Genomic DNA, 27,759 nt, shown 5'->3' on the forward strand with positions numbered 1-27,759 from the left:
TATAGAAAAAAGATATATTTGTGGGTTTCTAGATAAGTGTGTTTGAAGATAAGATTATAATTAACTGAGAACCATGCGATTTGTTTTTTTTTATCGTGAACGTAGTCACAAAATTATTTATCTAAAATATAATCAAAAACTTTTAAATCAACTTTTTCAAAGGTTTTCTATTTCTATCACCGGTAAAATATGCTTTACAATAATGATTTAAAACACCTGAAAGAAATATAGTAGGGCTAATATTATGGAGTATGATTATTTCTGTGACAACCAGGGGTGACACCCCCCAATCTAAATTTAGATTTCAAATTTAAATTCAAACCTAGAAAAATCAGCTTCTAACAACCCCCCCTGCAACTATACAAAAATTTTCGTCAGTGGTCACTGCTTTGGGACCCCCAAGATTTTATTTGACCCCCCTCCTTCACCCAAGAATTTCAAGGACGCAGCTGTTGGCACTCTGGTGACAACATAAGGATTGTAATTGTACGATAAAAACTATGTATTGCATGATATCACTTCTCTCTAATCTTTCACGGTTTTTTCAATAATTTTTGCAACAAATTCTTTCAATTAGTGATCCATAACCTTCTATGATGTTTGTTCTGAGTTTTTCAAGGTTGAGCTGCAGGAATAACGTGTAAAATACTGTGTAATAAATCAAATTCATAAGTCTTGTGGTAGAATAATATTATTTCAGTTTTTTCTTATACTTGACATTGCTACTTGAGTTGTTTGCACGGCTGGGATTGAATTTCACTGTTCTATCAGATAGTATGAAGATCATCATGAAGGATATTGTCATCATCCAACATTGAACGGAAAATGGAATTTTTCGAATTTCACTTCTGAAAAAGTCTCTCCCAGTACCGCTACTACCATAATCTCGTTTAAAAACAATAATAGAAAAGCGGTGTTTGATTTATAGAATATTGAACTCATTACAATGATGGTTGACCAATCCGTCTTAGATTCATAAGAACGGGAGAGAATGATTCTAAATTAACCGATTCAATTTCTGATTTGCCATATGCAGAGTTCAGTGATGCTCTCACATGGGAAAAACACAAGCACTAGCCTCATTGACAACTAATTAAGACCAGTGAGCATTCACTATCTGAAGACTTCAAAGGAATATGGTAGTCTATTTGAAATAAAAACATAGCCAAGTTTGCCTGATTATAAAATTCAATGCAAAAATTAGCACAGCACTCTAATTTGTGCACTTTTGAGGAACCGATTTAGAGAAAAATTTAGAGCTTTTTTGTCAGTCTCCCTTTAGGGAAAATAGCTCATGTTTCAAGTCTGAACTCTACAAGTAGCACACTAAATTACGTAACGCAAAAAAAGGGCATTCCAAAAACACTCTCTTATCCTAAAAGGGTGGGAAGTGTCCATGTAACGTGGAGTAACGCATTTGAACATCCTCCTTAGATGACTATTAGAATCATTCTCTTTTTCACATGGAAAAAATATCCGAAGTATCTAATTTTTTTCCTCGTCAATCAAAAAGGGATCCTTCCCGTTACATACTACATCTACACTTCTCAAGTGTTTTACCCACTCTCAGAAAATGTCTTGTGAAATTCAAAGGTAGAGTAGCTCGCTGTGGTGAAGTATTATTTGAAAGAGGAGAGAAACTTACAATTCTAAAGGTGCGTACTGATTTAGGCGCCGCGAAGATGAGCAATTCACTTTTAATCAGTTGATGCCAAGCTTTTTATATCTGTATCTTACCGTTTCTGTAAAAATACAGATATAGTCAGCTGATTAAAATTGAATTGCTCATGTTCGCGGCGCGTATATCTGTACGCACCTTAAGATAAAATTTTATATATGCCAATATCAAATATTATTTCAATAATATTCAAATAATATTTCATACTTGTCATTATCCAAAGATGCGTATATACTTATGTATCACAAACACGCGTATTTCATTTCTTATCAGCTAATGCTATGCTAATACTCGCTGTTTTTGTAGAAATAAATATATAAGAAGCTAGTGAAAAGTGTTCGTGGCTCATAAGTCTGTACGCACCTCAACAAACAACATTGAAGTGGAATAAGAGCTATAAAAACGTTTACCCTCTCCTGTAGTTTGTTTGTACTGTATGTGGAGATGTACCATACTGTGTTTCTCCTGCAGCAGTACACCTGTTGATAGGGGCAGTGTTTCCAAACAGTGCTGCTACCAGCGGACTTTCAGCGAACTAACTTGAAGTTAGGCGGGAAGCCTGACAGCTGATAGGAGTGATGGCCTTCTTTTCAGCAGGTCTCTCTCCCCCTCTCGGCACCGGTTGCCCCGGTCTCTTCTGTTTGTTCTACCGGCGTTGCCTGCTGTTCGCAGAGCTCACGATTCGAATACGTCAGTTCGATTTACCGTCGGCTGAAGCGCGGTTCGGAAATCTGTCCATCAGACTGTGTGTCTCGGTAACACACGTGACTAGCGCGCCTTCCAAAGTGTTTTGCAACTTTTCCATTTTCTCCAACCAATTTTTAACGCTTTTCGTCGCTCAGACCCTGTCCCGTCAATCCAAGTAGCTAACGTAGATATCAACGTTTATTTTAACATTATCAACGTGCTTTTAGCGTTCTACAACGTGTTTTATAACTTTTCCAAATTGTCCATCGTGTTTTTCAACGTTAATCATCAATGACATCGGCTGTCATTACAGTATGGTTTGTGTGTTAGCATATCACATCATATCTAATAAATAAAACCACTCCAAGTAAAATTGAGCTTGTAGTAGAATAATGTGGTAAAGTGATCGGGTTCACATCAAATGCCTTTGAAAGTTTGTGATGTTTTCAAATTGAGTGCATCGTCCATATTGAATAAATTGAAGTGTTTGAAGTGTGTGATAATCAACCAGAAGAATCAAAGCAAGTGAATTTAGTAAGATTTATATTACTTGTAATCAACAGTTTGTTTCAACGTGTTCTTAACGTTTTTCTACAATTCTTCAACTATTTTTGGATTACCTCTTTCTCTTGCGTGGGCGGAATTGCTTATAAGGTAAATTAACTGCTCTATTATTGATATAACTTTATTGCATGTCTATTCGATTGTTGATATATTTTATTCTTCAACCAATGAAATTGAAGATGTGAAAAATCAAGTAATATGCAAAGTGTAAATTCAATACTGTACTAGAAGTGAAAGTCTGCTAATTGTTTGGAGTGAGCTAAATGTTTGATTTTGTGCTAATTGTTTCGACTGAGACTTAAAATCCTCTTTTACTGCAGTTTTGATCTATGAATTATTAGTCTACTTTGAAGAATAAAGAAAATGGTTTTGAGGAATTGCTAATGATAACATAGCAATAATATAATATGTTTGATCACATGTAAAGGTGCGAACAGATTTACGCGCCGCGAACATGAGAAATTCACATTTAATCAGCTGATGCCAAGCTTTTTATATCTGTATCTTACCGTTTCTGTAGAAATATAGATATAATCAGCTGATTAAAAGTGAATTGCTCATGTTCGCGGCGCGTATATCTGTACGCACCTTAAGACAGACCCTGTCGCCGCACAGATTGAGAAGAGCGGCGTGTTATCGGTTCTCTGGTTGGAACGGTGTCTGCTTGAAGCCTCAATTCAATTCAATTCAAAAATTTATTTATTTCATAAGTCGTACAAGCAATTACAGTGGTAGCCTACATCATAAAATAAGAATACACTTAACAATAAAAATAAGACAATGTCAGCACCACAGAAATGACAGCGATATATAAATATATATTAAGAAATATTTACTCTCGCAGAGGCATTACTGCCTGTGTGCGAGAATGAGTCTAAGGTAGGAATAGGCAGGCATATATATATATATGTATGTTTGCTAACAGTCAATTATGCTGCAAAATCACCTCCTGGTGATTTGGAACCCATTTTAAACCTTTCATTGCCAGCCCAAACCCCTAGTATTAGGATATGGGCATCATCCACAGCCAAGAAATTTGAATTTTTAGAATATTGAGATGAATCCTTGGTTGTTTTGAAATGAGGAATTGTCTTTAACTACAAGTTGAGATAAATACTGTATATATTTGTATGGAATGTGGAATAAATATGAAATTATGAATACTGAATATTGTAGATGGATGAATTCAGTCGGAAGGTTCGGTACGGTATCAAAGAAAGGTTTCCACTGAAAAGAATGTCATCTCCTGGATTCAAGAATATTAGTTTTTAAGTTATCAAAAAGCAGAGAAAACTTATACAGTTGAGTTGCCGCTGATATGTTTGTCATCATTTTACAAATTTCGTAGCAATAGATAAATACATTTGAGAACTGCAGACGTTGTTGGAAATACTCGAGCAGGAATCATGGCTCTCTAAATTGTGACGGTAGTTTGGAGGAGAAGGATTGGTTTTACTGTAAGTTCACTTGAATCAATGACTTGTCTGTGGAAATCTCATAATCTTGATTTTAAGATTGTTTATTCTATGCCAAAAGTAAATCAGAGCCAACTTTGACCCAGCTTTGCTTGTCTTAGAGAGAGAATATTTTGATTTGGTGCTCAACCAATTGTCAAAATAATGTGTTATTATGTTATTTATGTGCTTATAAATAATACTTTATTGTTTTCTCGTGGAAAGAACAATGAATATAGTTGATCATTATATATACTGCCATTGAAGGAATGGATTTAATCCAGATTCCGAAATATCGAAAGTCATACTATCTATCTATAATATAATAAAGGAGGAAATCGGCTTATGCACGTACGGGATTTTAAATTCACGAATGACGCACTATCACGCTTGAACTACTGGCCTGATTAACTTGAAATTTTACATGAAAATTATTTATTTACGGAGGATGGTTATAAGCATATTCTAAATTCTTCAAGATTTTAGTTGGTCGAGTTTTTAATTAAACCCATGCGCAGCACGGGTTACCTGCTAGTATTCAATATAAGAAACTTATAAACCAAGCAACTCTGTACCGCGAGTATCATTATCGTCTGACCATGATGTATCAGTCATTCTGATCATTAAATACCTGTACCTGGGACCTGGGGCAAATTGTGTCTGAAGGACGTACTATCCTTGAACCTGACCGCAGTAACAATTGTAAATTCAGTCTTTGAATGGGATATTATGTTATGTGTGTGTTTGTGTGCTGTCTTGTGTGACCAAGACGGAGAGAATGACGAGCAAACAGATAAAAGGAGTATGGCAGTGAGTTGAAGAGTGAAAGTGATGAAGAATTGGAAGAAGCTATTTGTGGCTGAATTGCGCCAGGTCGTGATTGAGTGTTATTTCGACCTATCAGGAATCATTTAATTCTTACAACATCAATCAGGTACATCTCTCTAGAATTTTACCCAGGTTTTCATCATAGGTTTTATATTGTTTATGGTTTTAAATTATATTTATATTAATTATGGTTTTTATTGTAATGATTTTATATCGTAGCCCAATAATTTGATATAGATTTTGTTGAACTAAGTAATGATGATTGGTTCTTTTCATATTAGTTGTATTTTTAAGTTAGTGTGAACTGATACATGCCGTAAAAGACTTCCTGGTTTGTATGGGGTTTTGCAGGCCTATTATGTTTGGCAGAAGAGAAAAATTAATATATATAAAAAAGAGATGGAACAACATAAAAATTGTAATATTAACAGTAATAAGATAGAAGTATATCATATTGAGTTTTTTATAAATAGTTATCACATTGATTTTGCTTGAATTTTTTTCAAATAATTAGTACCCTTCTACTTTTCAAGTTATACCTTTCAAAGGCACAACCCGTTTCGGATATTCATGCCATTTCCCAAGTGTGTCAGATGTATTCTTTTAAAAGAAAATCTGAGAGAGCTCTATAAAAATAAATCAAAGATAGATTATCATTTCATTATATCGTTTAATATCATAGTGCGAATCGCAGTCGTGTTCACAAAGCATTACTTGAATTTCTTATTCAACGCTCATCATTGAATTCACGATCATCAACACTGTTATTCCATCATTATCGCATACCATGTTAATAGAACTGATTTGAAAATGATATTACTCTTGGAATTCTGGAAAAATCAGTTCGAGTTATTGCATATTCCAAGTAAACCCGACTCTGTACCTTGAAACAATGAGACGAGATATTATGATATTATGGTATCTTCACATAATTAACTAAGGAAGATTATATCTTTTCTCCAATACTTCTTTCTTTGCTCCATCTTCCCCCAACTTCTGTTTCTTCTTCTTCTTATCCTTCTCCTTATCCACCTCATCATCCATCTCCTCCACCTTCTCCTCCAGCTCCTCCTCCATCTCATCCTCCCCCTCCTCCTCCGACTCCTCCTCATCCTTCTCTACCTCCTCCACCTCATCCTCCAACTCCTCCTCATCATCCTCCTCCTCATTCTCCACCTCATCAACCTCCTCCTCATTCTCCACCTCATCAACCTCCTCCTCTTCCTTCTTCTTCTTCTTCTTCTTCTTCTTCTCTTCTTCTTCTTCTTCTTCTTCTTTTTCTTCTTCTTCTTCTTCTTCTTCTTCACACGTACACTCCTTCTCATTCGACGATCTCCTCCCCTCTCTTCCTCTACCCACCTTTCTCCTCCCCCTTATTATTTTTGCTCTCCTCCACCTCCACGTCGGTATGTTCGTGGAATGCAAAGAAATTGTTGCAGTTGGAGAGCAATGTCGAGCAAACAATCCACTACTACATCCTAATTATGCTGGAAATTAAATAATTACAGAGAAAAGAGCACTGATGGCTTGTTTTCTATCCATTGTGGAGGAGTGCCCCAAGGGCCGGACACAACAATATTGTTCTCTAAAAATATGCCATTCACGTTGCAATTCTCTGCATCGCGAAAAGACAAGATGTTTTTCAAATGACTGCATTTTTATAGCCAAGTTGATCATTTGTTGAATCGTTCCAAGTTTGAAAAACGATACATGATACATTCCAGATGATACAATAGAGCAAAGATCTCGTTGAATTGTTTCATTCAAATTATTAAAATTAGTTTACTCTTAAATTATATTATCTAGTTTACCTTATTATTATTATCTAATTATCTTATAAATTATTTAATTATACCATGTATTATTATTTGTCTCTGATGATACCGAGTGGTCTGTTTTTAGCCTATAATTCAAGATGATGGAAAATGCCAACTGATTCATCCAAATCCATATAAATTGTTATCAACTAGTTGCTAATATTACCATTAATCGATTGCTGACAACTGTAAATATTCGCAGTGGTTCGCAGTCTTCAGGGTATTTGGATCTTCGTATATTGATTATTACGCATTTCAATAAATGAAATATATTTTCAATTTCAATCTGTAAGTAATTTTTAAAACTATAGTATTTTATTTCCGCTAAATTCAAAAGAGAAATGATTGATAACAATTTGAGTACCTACAAAAAATCAATTGAATAAAATTAATAAGTGAAATCTCAAATCTTGCTATCAACTACTATTGGCCCTTCCAATCCACCTCTAATTTACTGATTTAGGGCTAAATCTCACCCAAACAAAAATCAATGACGATATGCATTCTATCGACACTATAAGCAACAGAAGAATGCAGAACATATTATGTGAACTTGAGTATGCGGTTATTCATTTAGATAATTCAATTGTATAAAGATTTTTCTATGTTAGATATGTTTACTCATCATTAATAGTATAGAAATAGAATGACAAGCCCACTAGTAGCTGATTCTGTAACTAATTCTCAACAAATCAATAACAGACTATGGTCTGAAGCCTTATAACCGTAGGTGCCGTCATTTGAACCTTAGTAACTACAACTAAAGTTTATCAAGTACTTATTTTCACAACTCATAATTTACTTTTTGTGGACTTATAAATCTAGTTGTATGAAACGTTCTCTAATCGTTGTAATCAGTATCTAAGTATACAAAAAGCGTGTTAGCTTTCCACGCTATAAAATGGGGTCTCCTAAAGTGCAAACGCTTTCCACAAATTTTCCAAGAAAATTCGTTCTGGCGGAAAAAATCACTCCGAAGTGTGTATTTAGCGTCCAACAATGGGACAACCAACAATACAAGGTTTTCCCTTTTATTTGGGACCTTCAATTGGTGATAGTTTGTGAACGCTTTTTGATCGCCGATTATATTGTGTGACCTCGTTTAATTGCGCCTCCGCTTCTCTACGTTTTCCATCATGTACCAATATAATGACACATTCTACTTTTTTAGTTTATTTTCCCATCTTTTGTTATCGCCCATTGATTATACAGTGGCTACAGATTATATTCAATTTCAACAGCAATACTTTTGAAACTGTTTTAAAAATTGAGAGAGATTTCCAGATGCTATTTGAAAAACCTTCTTTCAAGATATCGAAGTGTAGTTCCATTTGTTATCTCTCAACATTTGATTTCTTCAGCTCATGAAAACCTCTTGATTACTAACAATAGCCTGATTTATCACTTTGGAAAATGATAGATAAGGTTATTGAAGTTATGAAGAATGGTTTCAAATGCAAATGACTAATAATGAAAGAGTTCAAATGATAGCGTTAATGGTTGGAATCATTCGATCGCACTCATAATCTATTGATCAGATGATTTGAGATCCATGAGCCTGCAGTTCCCTTAGGAATGGTGGCCACTTGTAGAATTGACTCTTCTAAATATTAATTCATAGATTTAAAAAATCGCTTCCACTTGGCTCGGAGCTCACCTAAAGCTGTAGGTCTGCTCATCTCTCGTCATTATCCGTCTTCATTAGTCACACTCTCACACACACGCTTAAAGTGCTCATGTGAAGATAAAAAAGGGATTCAATAATGGATTGTTGTCAATCAAAATCTAATAGAATGCTCAATGTAACAGAGCTGTGGTGCTACTTTTCGCTTTAAATAATGCATGATGACCAGTAGTACGGTAGTAGATAGAGACCATGGCTCTCAAGTTGATTCGCAGTCTACAATGTTTTGAAGCCGAGAATATTGAGTGACATGACGACAGAAATATTCCACCCAACTGACACCCTAGAATACAGGACAAGTTGAGAGCGTGAATTATGCACGCGTAGATGTGATGTATCGACTTGCTTCTGGGTGTGGCTTGCAGCAAAAAACACATTATTCTCATTCAATTCTCTTCTTACCACATTCTTGTTACTTCCCTTCTCTTCTCATTTCTTCTCTATTTCTCACTCACCTCTCTCCATGTTCTACCAATGGATATTAAGTTATTCATCGAGCGATTGGATCAAAGATACTGTAAAAGGTACTATCGACGTTTGTTTATGGGATGTTGTGTATTGAGTGATCAGTTCCAACGTGATAGAGTTGGAAGGTTGAGAACAGAACAATACATGAACAATGTTCTGCGGATGAATATTTTCACTTAGTTTGATGATGTTTCTAGGAACTCACATCTACTGTTCCTTTCCCAATCATTGTGACACGACTTGTAAATCAATAGAAGTGGTGGTATTGAATCAGATATGAATTATATTTAGTGGAATCAATAAATATCAGCAAAGACTCAATTATTTTCGATCTGTTGCCTACAAATCAGTTTCGTTTTCGGAAAAAGAGTACGACGTTAGACAAAGGAGGAGTGTACCAGACAGGAAATATGGGTAGAAAAGTTTAAATGTACCAAAGAGAGTCAAGTAAGAGCATAGAAGGAGATCGCAATATCAAGAGAAAATTGATCATCAAGTTATTACCGTGGGATAGGTATTGGAAAATGAAGATTTGATTTGAAAAATTGATGCAAAGTCGACTCAAGTGACATGGTAATAATAATTATAGTAGTAGACAGTACATTATTGTACAGTCGGAGATTGGAATGAGAGGACGGAGCAGAAAAAAATATAAAAATGAAACTAAACATTAAATCTTGACCTATATAGGCAAGAGTCAGAAAAATCCTTGTATAATAGTGAGAATGAGGATTGGTGTTAATTGACTGGAAGTATTTGAAAAATCAAGAAAATTGATAGAGATGATAAGAAAGAGAAGTCGAGAATTGGTAGGAAATGTCATATAAAATGAAGAAGGTAAGGTGCATATTCAGTAGCAATACTCGTAGACAGTGACAAGTAAGAGATGATGATTCATAGAAGATAAGGATGAGATGAGGTAGAGAAAAACTGATAAGGAGCAGAGAAAAACGGAAGGAAAAGAAAGAAAATTCTAACAGCGTGGAGAGAAAGATAGATCAGCTTATAGTGTGCTAGCATGCACCAAGCAGGCAGGCTGTGGGACGGCAAAAATAAATCCTTCAGTAAATAGCAAGCTGGGAATTAAGCTGAGGAACCGAGTGCCCCGCACTGGGTAGCCATCCGATAACTTGACAGTGAATTATTTAGGGCTTTCTGTCGTCCTCTTAGCAACAAAGTTACAGTGTCTCCCACTTGAGACAACTCATATAATGCATAGATATATTTATACATTAAGCTAGTTGATGATGATGATGATGCTGATGATCAAAGACGGAACCCCAGCAAAGTTGAGACGTTAATAACTTAAACATAAAACTTGCCACATTAAAAGCAAGCGGCCTACTTGGACGTTCATCTTGGATGTTTAGGAGCTAGAGAGCAAGAAAGAGAAGATGATAAAGAAGAAATGGAGACCACTGCATCATGCTGCCTTTCTCTTTCAATGTCGCTTTTGCTTTTCTTCGGTGTCTGAGGAAGATGCTCGGAACCTCCAGAGACCATTAAAATATTCATGCGGCCAAGAAGACAAGCCTTCAAGTCTCCCTATCGATAAACCTCCACACACTTTCAGCATTCACAAAGTGTCACATCTTTTGCAACTCTTTCCGCTGATCTTAAATGAAATAATATGATTTGTAGTAGATCTTTTCCAATGTCCTTTAGCATTTTAATTCAAGTTTACATTGCTTCTGTTGAGAGAGAAATAAGTCCCCCAAATGGAACTGCATTATCCAAAAAAATCAAAACTGTATGAAATCGAAATGTTTATAACAAAATATCACCATATAGTTTGGAAATTTGTTTCCTAAGACAATTCTATCTCTATTCTCAAATCTTCCGATTTTAATACACTCATAAACGAATATCAGTCTACTATATTTTGCATCAAATTTCGTCTCACTATCATCTGTTGAAAAAATAGTCGTTATTTCTTTTGTTATTATCGAATCAAGCAAAAGAAGGTATTCTATCAAACTGAACCAAGTTGTCTCCCAGGGCAAGGAGAGCAAAGGAATCTGTGAAAAGATGAATTGAATTTAGTTGGTGAAAAGAAATAAGAGCTGGTGCAAAGCACAACTGGTTGCGGTGGTATGCTGGCTGGTGGCAGAGGCAGACGGACCCTAATGCAATAGGAGGCTCCACCTGTGCCTTTGAAGGGCCGCTGATCGAATTGCGGACTCTTCTTCGCACCCTGTATGTATCACTCTGCCGGCCCTTGAACTCATTAGCTGGTAGCCCTTTGAGCACAATCTGGCGGCCCTAATTGGCTGGGCTCAAAGGGTACCCACGTTCACACAGTGTACTGCTTATTACACCCCGGTTTACTACATACGCTGTAAACCCCCTTACACCCCATCAAACCTACTTTGTACTAAGATTGCGCTGTGACTTTGTTTTCAGCCACAATTAGTGTTCGATTTGATGATCGAGGTGCAAATTAGTCGACTAAAAGATATTGCTGTTTGTAAAAGAGAAAAAAAACACATCAAAAGTCCCAATTAGCGCGAAATGTTGATAAGTGTACTGGTACTTATTGACTGTTGGAAGGAGTGAGGATATTCGGCTCATTATAACATGAATTTGTATACGATTATCAAAAATTGGTAGGAAAAGTAGCATGTTTCAAATTCATCATTAGGCCCGGGTTTCAATCCAGAGGCCCGGGTTCGAATCCTAGCATGGGCAAGATATTTTTCTCGGCCACTCCCTTATTTCGGATGGACACTTTGAGACGTCGGTCCCGGCTGCCTAAACAGTAGTCGTTAGGTCATGTCAGAGGTCCTGAAATTGATCAGTTGCGACCTGAAAACTCTGACACCAGACCTGAGCCAGCCAGGTCACTCGATATTATTATCATCATTATTTTTACCATTATCATCAACGCTCCAGGTTTAATGACAAAATCATCTTTAGCCCAAAGAATGTTGAATGAAAATGGAATTATGATTCAGTTTCTGTTACGCAACAATATACAATGATGAATAACGATGAAATTGATTGGAATTGGATTAATTTGAAATCTAAATGGATGTAATCACCAGAGGTTCTAAGTCCTGAAAGAGAATATAGTTTCATGACTGAACTCATAGAATAAAGTTTTATTATAAAGATTCAACGTACTTATTAGTTATTACTTGTAGTAATGATTTGTCTCTGGTTTTAGTTGAGAATGTGAGTGTACATTGAGACAACAAACTATACAATAAAGAAACGATTGCAAGATTTTTATCTGCAATAAAGTTATAACAGATCATGTTCAATAATGGTTGGAATTATAATTGATTTGTCAAATGTCATTGAAAGTATAGTGATCAACTTACTAGTTCATCACTAATATAGTGCTTTAATTGAATGCACGAGTATTTCTTACTTCATTCACAATTTCCTCATTCTTCCGGTCTTAAAATAATTAATTATCATGAATAATAGTGAATAAAAAAGAATAAAATAATCTATCAATAAATATCTATAAATTGAAATAAAGTACAGATGTGTACATAAAGTTTTATACATCTTATTGTATTAGAGTATTCATCAACTCATCATCATTTTATTATCGCAATAAAAAATTGTTTAGAGTAGATAAGTGAATAATATGAATGAAGAAGTACAAGAAGCTCGTAGTGATAAACCTCTTCCTCAAGAAACTTTCAAGTTAGTAATACAGCCTCCTCACCATTTCCCACACAAGTCATCCATTATGAAACTTCATAATCGTAAAATATCCGAGAAGCTGAGTGAAACTTTGTAACGACTGTTGCAATATTCAAACAGTCCAGCATGTATCATATAGTTTATGAGAGAAAACTTGAAGATCTACTCACGATACACAGTGATGCTTTTATTCTATTCTAGTATACTCCACTAATTTAAGAATAAATAAGCTTGTTCGCCTATACGGTGATTGTTTCATGATTCAATGGAATGGAAAATGGAAATTGAGTAGAGACTAATACTTATTAAACCGACAGGTTCATCAGCGTACATATTACCAGAAAAAGACGGATACAGAAGATTGTTTATTCTATGATATTACCTGTGAATGTTTATGGTATGTACAGTATCGTGTAACTCGAGGCATGTTTGCAAAAAGGCATGTTGAGGCATGTTTGCAAAAAGTAATAATTTTGGTGTTAGCTGTTTGGCACGGTAATCAACATTACCAAGTGTGGAAATATGATTACAACTCTAAATAAAATCCCTTCTCTTCTTCGTTCACTTGAAAATACCCTGGTTCTTTATCTCCCTTTCTATATTTATCTTGGCTAGTTCGTTTTCTGCATCGTATCTGCATCCTCTTAAAAAAATCTCCAATCCTCCAAAGAACTTTTACTGTATCCTGCACAATTTTGCAACATCAATTCCTCTTTTTCAATCCAAATCTTTCTTCATTACTATCAATGGATTTCATTGAATGAATCGTTTCTAAATCATCAAAAATTGTAACAATATTCCATTACTGGATTTAACGAGTTTGTGCTTCTCGTGTTCTGGAGCATCAATTTGAGAAAATGAAACAATATATAAGAAATCAGTTCTCTTGTGCCTGACCCTTTTAAAAGTTGATAAAGAAGATAATTTTGAATAAAATTTAGAATTTAGAAATAGGCCGACACATCTAGAAAACACCTGAGTCTATACCTAATTCATGCAGGTGAACGGGCTAGAGTCAAGAAAACTTCAATTAATCTTGCCATGCCTGATTTAATAGGTTTATACTATAGAATAACACTACAATTTGAAATAATTGAAAAATACAAACAGCTTCAATAAACATTGGCAACAACATCAACAACTTCATTGTTGAACAACAGAAACAACAATATCATGTTACTTTGTTGACATTCTTCATCTGATTCGGGGCGCATTACTATCCCCGTTTAGATAGCAATACGTCTCAAAACCAAACAATATCAGTCATAAAATAACCAATTGATTTCAACATGAAATTACTCAAGAAAGAAAAGCCCGTTGAACCCAAATTTCGTCGATAGTAACCCATATAACCCATTTCATAATAATTTTGAATCCCCATTTTTGATTGACATTCTCGAATGGACCTTTGTTTCACTACACTGCACTTTCGTTGGTCTGTACGTTGCTTTATCGTCGGGGTTACAGTACCTTGTTTTTGGCGGTGAACTTTTACCGGTTGAATTTGGCTTGATGGCGAAGTCCTCTCACGTCCCTAGACCTGTCGTCTGAACGGGTGTCTTGAAGCGGTGTTACGTAAAGTTGCGGAACCAAAGGGGTGGTACATGAAGTTGGTTTGGGGACACACATGAACCGCTGTAAATAAATGTATTACAGCATTAATTTCTAACTCTTCCTACAATTCATCAAAAGCTAAAACAGGAGTTTATTCTGTTATTTAATTTAGATTTTATCTTGACGTTCTGATTTCATTCTCAAAATTTAAGATTGAATTAAAACGAATTTACTTGCCAGAGTGTCATTAATATACAATGCAACATTTATGAAAACACCCATAATAAATCAATATAATGCTTTTAGAAAATGAATACTTCATTAATTATGATGTTAACTTTTATATAAATTGATATAATACTCTTAGAAAAGGAATAATTCAGATTGAAATGATGCTAACTTATATGATATTTTTCGTTTGGTTTGCGAAATCAAATATAATTTTTCATATAGTAGCTCGGCTAGTATTGTTGGAAAATTGTGCGCTAGCCAACATTTATTTTATCTATTATTTATGAACTATAGGACGCAATCCAAGTGTAAACAACGGGCATTCGCCCAAAACTGCTCAGAACCTTAATTAAAAATGAACATTCCAGAGTTTATGATTTGATTCACCTACAAATACAAGTCCAAAAACGAGTATCAACTAGAATTATGAATTTATCACAAAATAAAACAAGACACTTTATAACACAATAAAAGAAAAAAATATTGAAAATTTCACTTTAAGGTAAAAATAATGTTTGCCTTATAAGATTCATCTTGTAGATAGTTTTTACCTTTAATTAAATAAAATTAGTAGACACATAGAAAATAATTTAAATTGTATTAAAATTTGAACATTCATTAATATTAATTTCCTGGAAAAGAAAAACTTTCTTCTTCGTATATTAAGATTTCTATCATAAAAAATTTACCAAATCATTCGAAAGCCTTAATGACATAAGAAAACAGAGTCTGAAAAATATAAATTATAAAATGTCATAAACTCAATATGAACATAATCTTAAAAATTTCATTCCAATTTAAAGGCTATCTTCCAGACTTTCAGCAATACTCTACGATAATATATCTCCAGAAACAATAACTCAAATGTAACGTAACTGAAAACTTTCTATACTTCTTTAGAAAAAATTTATAAGTATCTTCCATCACTAATAAAATCATAAGGATTATTCTCAATCAATATTATTAACTTGAAAAATAACAGGCTTTGTTAATACAATACTCTTATGGAAGTTTCAATCAATTCCCTAAATTATATTTTAACCTTATTTTACGTACCTTAGCGGTTATTTGAAGAAACAATTATTCGTACATGATGAAGAAACACAATTAAACTTTTCAGGACATGGCACTACTAGAAAATTTAAACTTTAATAAAAATAAAACTTGCTCCTACATTAACTAATTATATAAACTTATAAACTTGCCCAAAAAGGGCGAAACATAATGACTACATCTTTACTCTTGTAGTGCTCCTAGCAAAGTGTCCTCCGAAACGTAATCTGGTCTTGCGGCTGGGGAATCGCCCCACTACTGTATTTAGAAACAGGTCTCCTATTGGGCGAAGGGAATCAATCTGACCAATCGTCGCGTGGCTTCTAGAGCCTTTGGACCAAATAGTAACTGCAAAATCGGTAGTTTGTTATAATTTCATTGCTTGCTGTTTTCCAACTTATCGCACTCTATGTCGCGACAGGAAGGCTAAGTTTTAGAGATAATTCCATAATCTACATTCCTCGACGACTCGGAGCCACAATTTTTAAATATCTATCATGGGAAACTCGAAGTCATGGTCGTTCATAATAGAGAGAGAAAATAATTTATTTCGCTAACTCACTTACAATAATGGCTCTAGTCTATTGCGTATTAAATTTACTATTATAACTTGGGAAAAGGCCTGAATTAAAAAGAGTGCTCGGCACACTCTACACACAATTCTCTACTCTCAATCTGGATTAATATAATCCAGAATCAGAAAAATGAAGCTTGTTATCATTTGAGAACATTCAAGGATCAAAATGTGAGATAATGAAGCATCAGTCTGAATAAACTAATTCTTTCAAAACTAGATCTATTCAGTACAATAATTGATACTAGTATTTATAGAATAAGAATTAAGAAGTATATTTAGCCAGATAACCGGAATCAATCTTCAGATTTATCTGTCATCAATCATAGATATTCCCTGATATTCTTATAACTACAATTTATAAGTCTAAATAATATTTATTTAACTACAAAGAATTACTAGTACCCTTACATTATTTTCATCTCTCAGATACGACTAGTTTAGAGTTTTTATCCAATTGGAGTTTAAAATTTGATGATGGGATAAATACCCGAAACAAGTCATGTCTGTGATTAAAATGATAAAAGGGTACTAAAGTAACTCTTTTAAATTGAACTTTTGAATAGCCCTATCAGAATACTTTAACGAAAAATATTAAATTTCCTCATTAGTAGTCTTGTGTTAACAAAATATTGAACAAATTTGTGATATACTTCTTGTGAATACTCTTACAACTGAATGTTCATTGAGTTTTCATCAAAAAACATGCAATGCATAATTTGACAATTTACTAGTATGAGAGAAATCTTATTTTGATGTTTCATCTCTCAACACATGTAGTACATAGTAATGCTCATAAAAAGTGAAAAGTGTGAATTAGATTCCAGATAATTATCAGAACTATTTCTAGAATCTAGATTTTCCAAAGTTTGTAGCTATGCTTAGTATGTAGCATGTTTATAGTTATAACTTCTTTAATATGCAGAGAACCTGACGGATTTTCAAGATTTATACAGGTTAATTATTTTTTGAACTACATTGGAATGACTTCATGACATCCACAAGCTCCTTTTTATGGTTTGAGGTTAGTTTCAATTAACAGCAAAGTCTATTTTCATCTCTGAATATGTATCCTTCAAATATTAATTCGAAACAGCAAATTTCGTTTCTGTTGTTAAAAGGTCTTAGAAAGAAAAAAATTGAATCTCCAAAGGATTTAATATGAGGTCCGATTCTAATCAATAATTCAACAATCGACTTTGAGATTGACAAGAATAGCATAAATTACTAGAATTGAAAATTAATGTAACTTGCATGTCGAAATACGCCGTAGTTACATGCTGTTCTAAAAAACCCATGCCTAATAGCATAACCACCTCTAAGTAGGTCTTGCGCCTTTTATTGATTCAGATTGAACGATTTAGAATATTTTTTTAGCACAACAAAAATATCATTGAACCGTTTACCTTTGCAAACCTGTGACCACTGAAAGCACAATAATTATATGAATTTCTTCCAGCAATGTGGATTTTGAAATTACTACATAAATTTTGAACTTTTAAATCATTGTATACCGATATGTTCAGTTTAACAAGCCGGGACAGTCCTTTTCCTTTTGTATTGTTATCATGAATTAAGTCGTACATATAATTGCAGTTAATCAGCTTTCAAGGCACCGAACTACGCCCATTCATAAATGCCACCTTAATTGTGTCAGCTCCCATTTACCTAGCATTTGCACTAGAGCGTGGGTAAACAATGTAGGAAGCTAGGAAGTCATTACTGCTGTTGAGCCAATCCCTTGATTTCCTATCATTGTTGATTAGTGTACAGGGCAACCTATCATGATGGATTGATTTGACATTTGTGCTAGTTCAAAGTGCTGGATATTGCTGGTTGCTTGATATATTGTTGATCTATTATGATCTATCACCCAGTACGGAATAGAGGCACCTAGTGCAACTAATCAAGATCCATAGTGCACACTTTCGTAAAGAAATTATTATTAGTTTTATTTTCCTGAGAAAATTAATTTTCCTGGCATGCTCGGAAATTTCTAATATGTTGAGATCAATTTAAAAGCCAAATAAAATGTGAATTATTCAAATTAGTAAATTAAATGCCACCTTCTTCATCATTGAAGCTAGTTCCAACATTTTTTCATTAATTTTAGTGTTAATGTGCTTCTAATTCAGCTTCGAAAAATATTATCTATGAAATTATCAGTTGGATTATTCTTTATTATCAAATAAGATTATTATAATATTGAATTTTTGTCATTCACGAATCGGTTCTTTGAGAGTTCTCAAATGTTTCTGAGAAAAAATGGTATTCTGTGGATAGCTTATCAATGTTTTCTTCTAGTTGATTCGACTCAAAGTCCTCAAATATTCTTATAATTCCTCTTTTGTCATTTGATTATTCATGCGTTATAACTTGTCATACAAAATGAATGGTTTCAAATTATGTTGATTCATTAATAGTCTAAAAAACAATATTAAAATGGTAGTTCATTTCGTTTTTTCCTATAGAATTCAATTCATCAATTATTTTACAGCTTACAACTATATTTTTTTCTTCTTTTCGACTCTTATTTCTGTCATTTAAGAGTTCTTAATTTTAAAAAATATTATAGACACTTATCACAACGTGGAAACATTTAAAGCTTCTAGAATATTCATCAATACTATTCACTGAAAATATTCATTCTTCAATAATGTTCCTGGATTCAAAAGGTAGAGCCACTACCGACAATACTCCGAAGCTCAACATTCACTGGAAATACTCTACCAGTATTCTTCTAAATAAGAGTGTTTATTCAAATGAGGTGGGAAGCAAGTTGCAAGCTCGCTCGGAAATGGAGAGAAATAAGCCATTTCGCCCAGTTGTTGTCATCACACAATCTGTGCGATGATTTACATTCTGTCAAATCTGTTTACACATTCAACTGTGTTGTACTGTCACTGTCTGCCTCTGTTGGCTATAAGTTATGCTAATTTTTGAAATTGCTCGCAAACGCTAACATTTCATTCAATATCTTTTTAACAGGATAACAACGGTAGCTGATGACTGTTGTTTACCTTGACCATATGCAGCCATCTATGTCCCAACTCCCACGCATTAATAAGTCGGATCCTACTCAATATCAACATTGATTCGTGCTCTATTACGGTACGGTACTTATCTCACCACACCAAGTGACCATGAGATAAATGTTTGCTTTCAATTGTTTCACACTTTATGCTATCTTCAGAAACTACGCCTCTTCAATTATTCTGGGCAATGAAAAGTCTTTCAGAAAGAACGTGACTAGTTCTGGGTTCTCTAATGGGGATAGCAAATCAATAAAATGTATAACCATATATCAATGGATAGCTATTAAAATGATTTTTATCAAATACAAACAATTTATATTGATAATCATGACAAATAGCTGGGAACCTTTGAATTTATTTAATATATTATGTTATTTGCTTTAATATAATCCATATTTTATCAGACTCTAAGCCTAAGAGCTTACCAGATCTGTGGAATCTAATGTGTCTCAATATTCGTGAAACTTAAGAGCCGTACATATAGAGTCGTGAGAGTCGTACGTATTAAGTATTATTGATTTACTTATTGATTAAGTGACATAGAAGATAATAAAAATGAAAATCCTCTTTCAACCTTTCAACTATAAGGTGAAATTCTTCTATAAAGCTTATTCATCGACGTTTCATATGAATAAAGCTAATATTATCAGAAAAAGCAATGGATGGAAGATGAAACCATATCATCCATAGGAACTACTACCTAAGGCCTAAAGCATTGGTGTCACCTCCAAGAGTATTGCACATCATTCATTAATATGATTGACGTTACACTGATAATGTAGATTTTCTCATGAACCTAATAAGACCCACTAGATGGCAGAAGTCTACTTCATGCTCGAGAGATTAAACATGATTTTAAATAATTTATAAAATTATGATTTGAAATAATTTTCCGAGTATCAATGTCAATTTCAGCTCTTGAAGTGAAGACACTTCTAAAGCTGAAATTGACATTGATACTCGGAAACTTATTTGCATATATTGAACAATGATTAAAGTTGGATTGATTTTGCAATGATTGTCTTTTACTTTCCTCATAATAGTTAAATTTTAATCTATGATTTGACATTCACTTGAGAGCTTCTTCTTCATCTAGTTTTCTTCTTCATTATCGACGTTCCTATCTGAGTTGGAGTCCATCTTGGATGTATTATTATTGCGTGCTTCTCCCATGAAGCGGCGTGATATTTTAGAAGCATTTTTAGACAAGTGACGAAGCCCTATGAGCCGAGATGCACTGGAATGGTAACATTTATATGCGAGCAAGCTTTATAACACTTCTCGACGGTGAAAAAGCTTCTGAGACAACGCATTTCAAGTACACCATTGGAAATAACAAATAACAAAAAATGTAGCTTCACTATTTTTGACTTGAGATCATAGAGAGAGGAATAAGATTAACATAAAGTCTACAGGCTTAACTCTATCTTTATTCAAATCTAACCTCTAGAGTGAGAAAAAGTAAGATTATTTAAAGGAAGTGGGATTTGAGAATGGCTACATGCTACAATGTCTTAAAAATACGAAAACAAACTGGAATGGAGCTGAATGTGTGTTGAGTTTTACCAGAGACAAACAATATAGGACGCTCATCCTTTCTCTATGGTTTTACTCAGTTAAGCTTTGAGAGGCGTGAAATATTTCTGTGGTCATAACGTGTTAGGTGTTAACACTCATCTCCCAGGAATCTCCCTTTGTTCTGCGTTTGAAAACATTTTTTAGGCTGGAAGGGTCAGTGCCATAGTGTCTCGCGCTGTTTCAATGCAAAACCACAACAGCTCAATGAAGAATTTTAGAGGAGTTCTGTCAAGTGGGTAATTGAGATTTGAATGATTTTCAACAAAGTGTGTGAATCTTCTCCAGTAGCTTGAAATGGTGATTGGAAAGAAGAAAAAAGTTATCTCTTATTGTAGATACATTCGAATAGTTCAAAATATCTAACAGTGACCTCTGACAAGAAGACTATAATGGAATCTATCAACAGATGAAGCCAATTTGAAGACATGGAAAATTGGGATTTAGTAAATGGAAACCTTAATATCATTTCAATTTTACAAAGTTCAAACAATTAAACAATGGAATGATATTCTCCATCTGTAATAGTACAGTACTGTTCATTGGGTATATTGATATCACAAGGAGTATGTAGTGATACAAGATTATTTTTTCGATCTAGGCATAGAAATATGACTAATCACTTCACTCTTACAACATTTTCAAAATTCCATATAGACTTTCAAAAAAGCTAGAGTAATATTATATTATCAGGACAAAGATCGTTCCTGCAGGAGGAAAATACAGATATGATAGAGCATCATAGTACATCAAATTATACGGGAAAGAAAACTTTCAATTACACTATTTTCGCTGCAGAATCGAGAGTTATCAGCTACAAATCGTGCATGAACATTTAACCTTCAAAGATTATTTTCAGTTATTGATTCTGATTAGAATCTTCAATCAAAAAGGATGATGTCCTGTATGAAATTCGTTTTTAATGAATGAATCAATGCCGCAAATATTGCTATGAAATTCGACGCTGCAATTTGGCATGATCATTTCGTATTTCGACTAGTGAGTGACCTTGTACCTGAACACGTGTTGTTTAGGTGAGGAGCAAAAAGCAAAAGTCATGGAAGAGAGAGACCGAGAATGAGATAGACAATATGAAATAAAAAACATTTTCGCATACAACTAGACAAAAAGGACAAGTGATGAAATATGAGGTTGAATCAGAAGTACTGTACTCACTTTGTACAGCCAAGGACAGTCCGAATCTTATTTTCGTGAGTTATGCAACTCTTTTTTCCTGCACCGAGAGGTTACAGTGAGATTTTTTACTGCAAAGGATGAATATATCACGGTCTGAAGTTAACCAACCGGTGTCAAGTAGTATGAATCTAGTTTTTGAAGGTCATTTTTCATCTGTAATGACTATTTATGTCTTCATTGTGGTTAATTCGTGGCCTAACTTCCATTACGTTCAGCTAGGACAATCAAAGTCACAGGATGTTCTGATATGAATCTAGTTTCCCAGGTTTTAATTCAAGAGACACCCCTGTTTTTCAGAAATGAGTAGTTGTGGAAGGTCTATCGAAGTTTGTCATTTCGATATCATCAAGGTTGAGAATTTTGGAACGGTACTTTCTTCTATTTTCAGGTCTTTCATTTTCAAGAAATGTCTTAGGTGTGTACTGATGTCTTAGGTGTACAATGTGTACAATGTCTTAGGTGTTCTACTGATTTAGAGTACAGTCACAATAATTATTTCACTCCTTTTTAAAGAGAAAAAGGAGACATGTTTTGAGACGATTTAATTTATGAATTAAAACCGTTTTCTGGTGGTTTGGAACACATAGCGATCTGCATGTCTTCTCACCTCAGCTTCACCCTTTCACCTTGAGTGGGCCTCTTCCTTAGCAAAAAGGTTATGACAAGGGTTATTACAGATACCAGTGAATGTGAAAAAGATTCTATAAATGACGTAGACTACGTAAACCCCCGACGTCACGACATACATATTACTTGATTGATGAAATAGAAGTTTCAATCAGCAAATATTGTTGTTCCTGGCTCGGTAAATTGAAATTTGAATTATGATTATTGAAGAGCTTGCAATTGATTAGGAAAGCAGTAGTTTATCATGAGAATTCAACACAGTTATTCTGGAGCTATACTAGTAGTTGTGTGAACAGTAGACCTCACGCAGTTTTCTCATCCACAAGTATCTGATGTCACCTGTTTGAAATGTTAACAAACTCAGTTCACTTTTGAATTTGTTTTTTTTTCATGTGTGAGATTATTGATACAGATTGGCACGCATAATAATGCCATAACTGAAAGATAAAATATTGAAACCAAGGACCTTAAAGATGCATAACTCATCAAGGTCTTTGATTCAAACTACGTGTCGACTCACTACATAGACCTTATAGACCTTTATATAGAACTTTCTATAGACCTTATAGAAATTGACACGGGTTCTCCAGACATCTGTGTAATGCTCTTGTCAGCTGATTGATTATGAATAATTCTATAGTCTGATTAATCCTATCTTCAGAGTAGATGATATATAAAATAATAGTGATATAGGAGTATGGAAGAATTCCTTTTCTTTTCATATTATCCTTAAAAAACCTTGTGTATACATCGACGCGCAGTTAAAGAAGGAATATTCCTGCCAAATCTCATCGAATTCTATCAACGCGTTTGGCCGTAATTGCGTTACATACAGACAGACAAAAGAAAATACGAGGTAAAACATAGACATCACTACGTTCGGTCAATGAATTCTCACAGAAAGAAATCAGCTACTAGGAACTTTGTATTTTTAGAATTTAAAACCTTGAATTTATTCAGCTATAAAAAATGAAATAAGACGTTGGATGACGTTGTAAGATGTTGGAAAAACCATTAAACTCTAGAACTGAAGTTTCGACTTCTGTGGTCATTAATGAAAAGGAAAACTTCTATGGAAATTCAAGTGTTTAATAATTTAAAATTATAGAATTTTATAGATAGTGCATCACCTTCTTATTTATTTATTCTTCTTGTGTTGGTTCACTTTACAAATAAAGCCAATTTGCCGTTGGAAAGAGCCTTCTTTCTTCACTTCTTGAAATCATCACCATCTGCCGGCATCAGTAAAAAGCTCTGCAAAATGAGATCTGATAAGGCCGAGAGTGGGATAACCATTACCCTTTCTTCATTCTCCACCTTTGAACAGAACAGAAAGAAAACAGGGACGAACAACAATAATGGAGTGAATTGGGATCGGGATGCTTGAAAGTACTCGAGGAAATGAGAGAAATGGAGGAGACTTTTTGATAAGAGAATCAGAGCCAGTGGCTGGCCTACCACCACCTATTGTCGTCGGCTCCGTTTATCCGTTTGACGTGGGGGAGTGAAGTGGTGGTGGAGTTAGAAGAGGAGGAAGAAGAAGGTGAAGAAGATGGAGGAGAAGAAAAAGGAGAATAAGGAGGTGGAGAAGGAGGTGGAGAAGGAGGAGGAAAAGAAGAAGAAGAAGAAGAAGAAGAAGAAGAAGAAGAAGAAGAAGAAGAAGGAGGTGTTGTTGATGATGATGATGATGAAGTAGAAGAATATGAAGAAGAAGCAAAAGTAGAACAGGGAGAAGATGAACGAGAATATGAAAAGAAAGAAAAGGAAAAGGTGAAGCGAAAAATCTCAAGAAGAAAATATGAGGAGAAGGAGAGGAGTAAGCAGGAGCAGAATGAAGAAAAGAATGAAAGTAGGTGGTTAGAAGAGGAGAAAGAAAAGGTGGAGAAAGGAAAAGAGCAGGGTGAAGGTGATAGGAGGAAAAGAAGGGCAAGAAGGAGTGAGGAAGAGTGTTACATTGTGTGAACAATTTTTTAGAGTTGAAGATGAATAAAGAATTCCCGTAGTACAAGGGGTGGGGGGTGAGAGGAGGTAGAAACATATGATGAGAAAGAGGAGTTGGAAAATAGAATGAGAAAGAGGAGGAGAATTTGAAAAAGGAGGAGGTGGTGAGGCGTAAGAAACAGAAAAAAGAGGTGAAGAAAAGGGAAGGATGGATAAGGTGATGAAGTACAAAGAGGAGAAAGTAATGTAGGAGAATGAGAGGGATAATAAGAGGGAATACGCGGTGAAAAAGACATACAAAGTAGGTGAAAGATGAAAAATAAAAAAGGATACGATAGGGGGAATGAGGAGAAGCGATCGGCAGGATCAAAAGAAGGAAAATGAAAAAGGTTATAAGATGGCGGAGAGGATTATGAAGAAGGACGAATGGAAGGATAAAAAACAAAGGAGACCAACAAAAGGTAAAGTTAGAAAAAGGAAAAGGTAGAGAAAAGGGAAAATTATCATAAGAAGGGTGGAGGAAAGATGCTGGATAGAAAAGAAGAGAAGGGAAGGTAAAAAATGATTGAAAGAGAAAGAAAAGAATGCGGTGGAGTAGGAAATATGGAGTTGAAAAATGAAAAAAAGTTGTGGCTGTAGAGTACAGTGGTATATAGAGAAGTAGGATGGGCGAAGCAGTTGGAGAAAAGACAAAATACTTCTAAACTGGAAGAAAGTGGAGTGGGGGAGAGGAGTGAAGAGGGGTAGTCAAAGGAGGGGGTGGGCAGAAGAGAGAAGAAGGAAGAGTATTGGGAGGAGGAGGAGGATGGAGATAAGGATGGAGAGGAGGATGATGAGGATAAGGATCATAGTAATTTGATTTGGTTTTGTTGGGTGAAATTGAAGGATATTCTGAGGAAATCCTCCCGTCTGCTGTAACTTATAAGACCATAGGCTTGACAGTGCTTGGAATGAAGCAGGGCTTTTTTGAGTGCTTGAGAACGACACTGCTTTCTTTTGCAACTTTTATTATCCTCTCTTACCTCTTACCAGTTAACATAATCATCTCGCCAACTTTGTTTGTTTCTCTTACTCCTGTTTGCAGTCCTTCCAAATTACATTCAGATCTGGCTGTTTGACAGCTTTCAATTTCTTCAAAAATCCTCTAAAGAATCATCAATTTGTCAAACAATTGATTAGAAATGTTAAATTTATTGATATGTGCAGAAATTACAATTTGCCTAATATCGAAGTAGAGTATATTTATACGGATTGAAAGAAAAAATCTATCAAATAATGTTACAGGGTCCATGCAGTACGTCATAGCAATTTGTATTTATTCTCTTGATTCTGTATATTTATTCGTAGAAAAAATTGATACTTTTTGATTGATGCAAAAAAATTCATGTTACATCGTTCATCCATCTGGGATAAAGTTGAGGATATTCTTTGCTTTACTACAAGTGGGTTATGTGGGTTATATTGACTAGTATTATATTTTGTTGAGCATTAAAAAAAAGTTCTTTTCCGTTTCTGCAATCTTCATGATTTCCATATATATCTTATGGTCACCATGATTTCCAAGTAAAAAAATATTCAAATATTTACTGTTTCTCTCATTCTTATTATCTCTTATCTTTTTCTCCTCAACGATATCTGTCTATCTTCCTTTCTTTCTATCTTGATTCAAGTCTCTTCAGTTAAAACTCGACCCTCCACTTTTCCAAGAAAAGAATGGTCGATCTCCTCTGGAAACTTTTCGACTTTTTTTTATTCAATCATCATAATTTATCTTTCCGTTGTGCTCCAGGCTCTCTAGAGTTTCAAGAGTTTCAGTTTTCAAATTGATTGTCCAGCCATTTTTCTACAATATTGAAAGAGCATTTTTTCTCCACTTTCTGTTTCGCTTATTAACAATTGGAACTTTCTCAACTCAAGTTGTAAGCTTGAAAGTTCAATTTGAACTCAGTCTTGCTCCAAAATTCCCACAAATTTCTCCTTGGGTCAGTCAAACTATTTCTAAGTTGAAGATTGATGCAATCTTACAGAAAAAGTTTTCAGAAGTATTCAAACAAGGCTATTGGCTCCGATTCTCTGTAAAATTTGGTTGAAGAAATGTTGAATATCTTGTAAAATATTTATTTGATGCTTCTAGAGGTTGTCTAGGACGTCTTGATACGGAATTGATCATAGAATATTGCCTGAAATGCAATATAGTATTACGTTCTTATCTCTGTTATACCGTTCAATGCTATCTGATGTGAGATTTGAATAATGGATTAACTATAATATAACAGATCCTCCCAACTCGTTCACATGAAGATTCATTGGTCAGATTTTTTATCCATTGAGTAATATCCATTGAACGTATCCTGGAGAGTGGAAAGGTTGCTAAGTTTCATAGCTGACAAGTGAAGTGAATTTTTGTTAAGAGAGCCTGTGACCGAAGACATTCTCCCATTAAAATACATGTTAAAATTACATGCTATTTCTGAACCATTATCACAAAATCAATAATTGTAGCTTATATAGCTCAGTCAATTTTTCAGTTTAGTTTTTTACTATAAAAATAATATTTTTTACTATGAGAAAAAATTGAAGAATACAGGTGTTCTAAGATTCAAAATACGATTTTTGTTTGATTTTACAGTCACAGGTTTCCTTGAAAGAGTGTAACGTTCCGAATTGATTGAATGATTTAGTCCATCTAAAGACTATATAATGTGTTAATTACTATTTTCAAGCTATGATTAGGCTACGGGTATTATCACCAAGATATTAAAAGCATATTTTTTTACAAAAAGTAATGGCATCCCTATTAATGAATGATAAGTTTTCCTAATTTCAAAGATATATTAACTGAGAAGAGAAGGAAGAATGTTTGATGAATTCAAATTCATCGTAACAAAAAGAAAAAATATCATAGGCTCAGATTAGATGAATGATACTGAATGATGAATGGTTGCAATTAAACAGATGAATAAGTTTATTGTTGGGTAGAGGATCCAGGATGCATCTTAAAAGTAACACAAACAATATTTATAAATACAAACTTATTTTGGACAGAATGGTATTTGATATTAGACTAGGTCCATTGAAAAATTCGATTTCCCTAAATCTACAGCTCTCCCTTTACAGAAGGAGTACTGAATCACA

General features: G+C 34.3%; 1 protein-coding gene across 1 annotated transcript in view; it reads left to right on the forward strand.

The window, feature by feature from the left end:
• The first annotated feature begins 2,377 nt into the window (after positions 1-2,377).
• LOC111057853 (apoptosis-stimulating of p53 protein 1) overlaps positions 2,378-27,759 on the forward strand; it is a 376,427-nt gene continuing 351,045 nt past the window's right edge. The window contains exon 1 of the mRNA XM_039437713.1: positions 2,378-3,019. The gene's annotated coding sequence lies outside the window, so the exon portion shown is untranslated. The remainder of the gene's footprint in view (positions 3,020-27,759) is intronic.

Source organism: Nilaparvata lugens, chromosome 11 (assembly GCF_014356525.2).
Source record: "Nilaparvata lugens isolate BPH chromosome 11, ASM1435652v1, whole genome shotgun sequence".
NCBI lineage: Eukaryota > Metazoa > Arthropoda > Insecta > Hemiptera > Delphacidae > Nilaparvata > Nilaparvata lugens.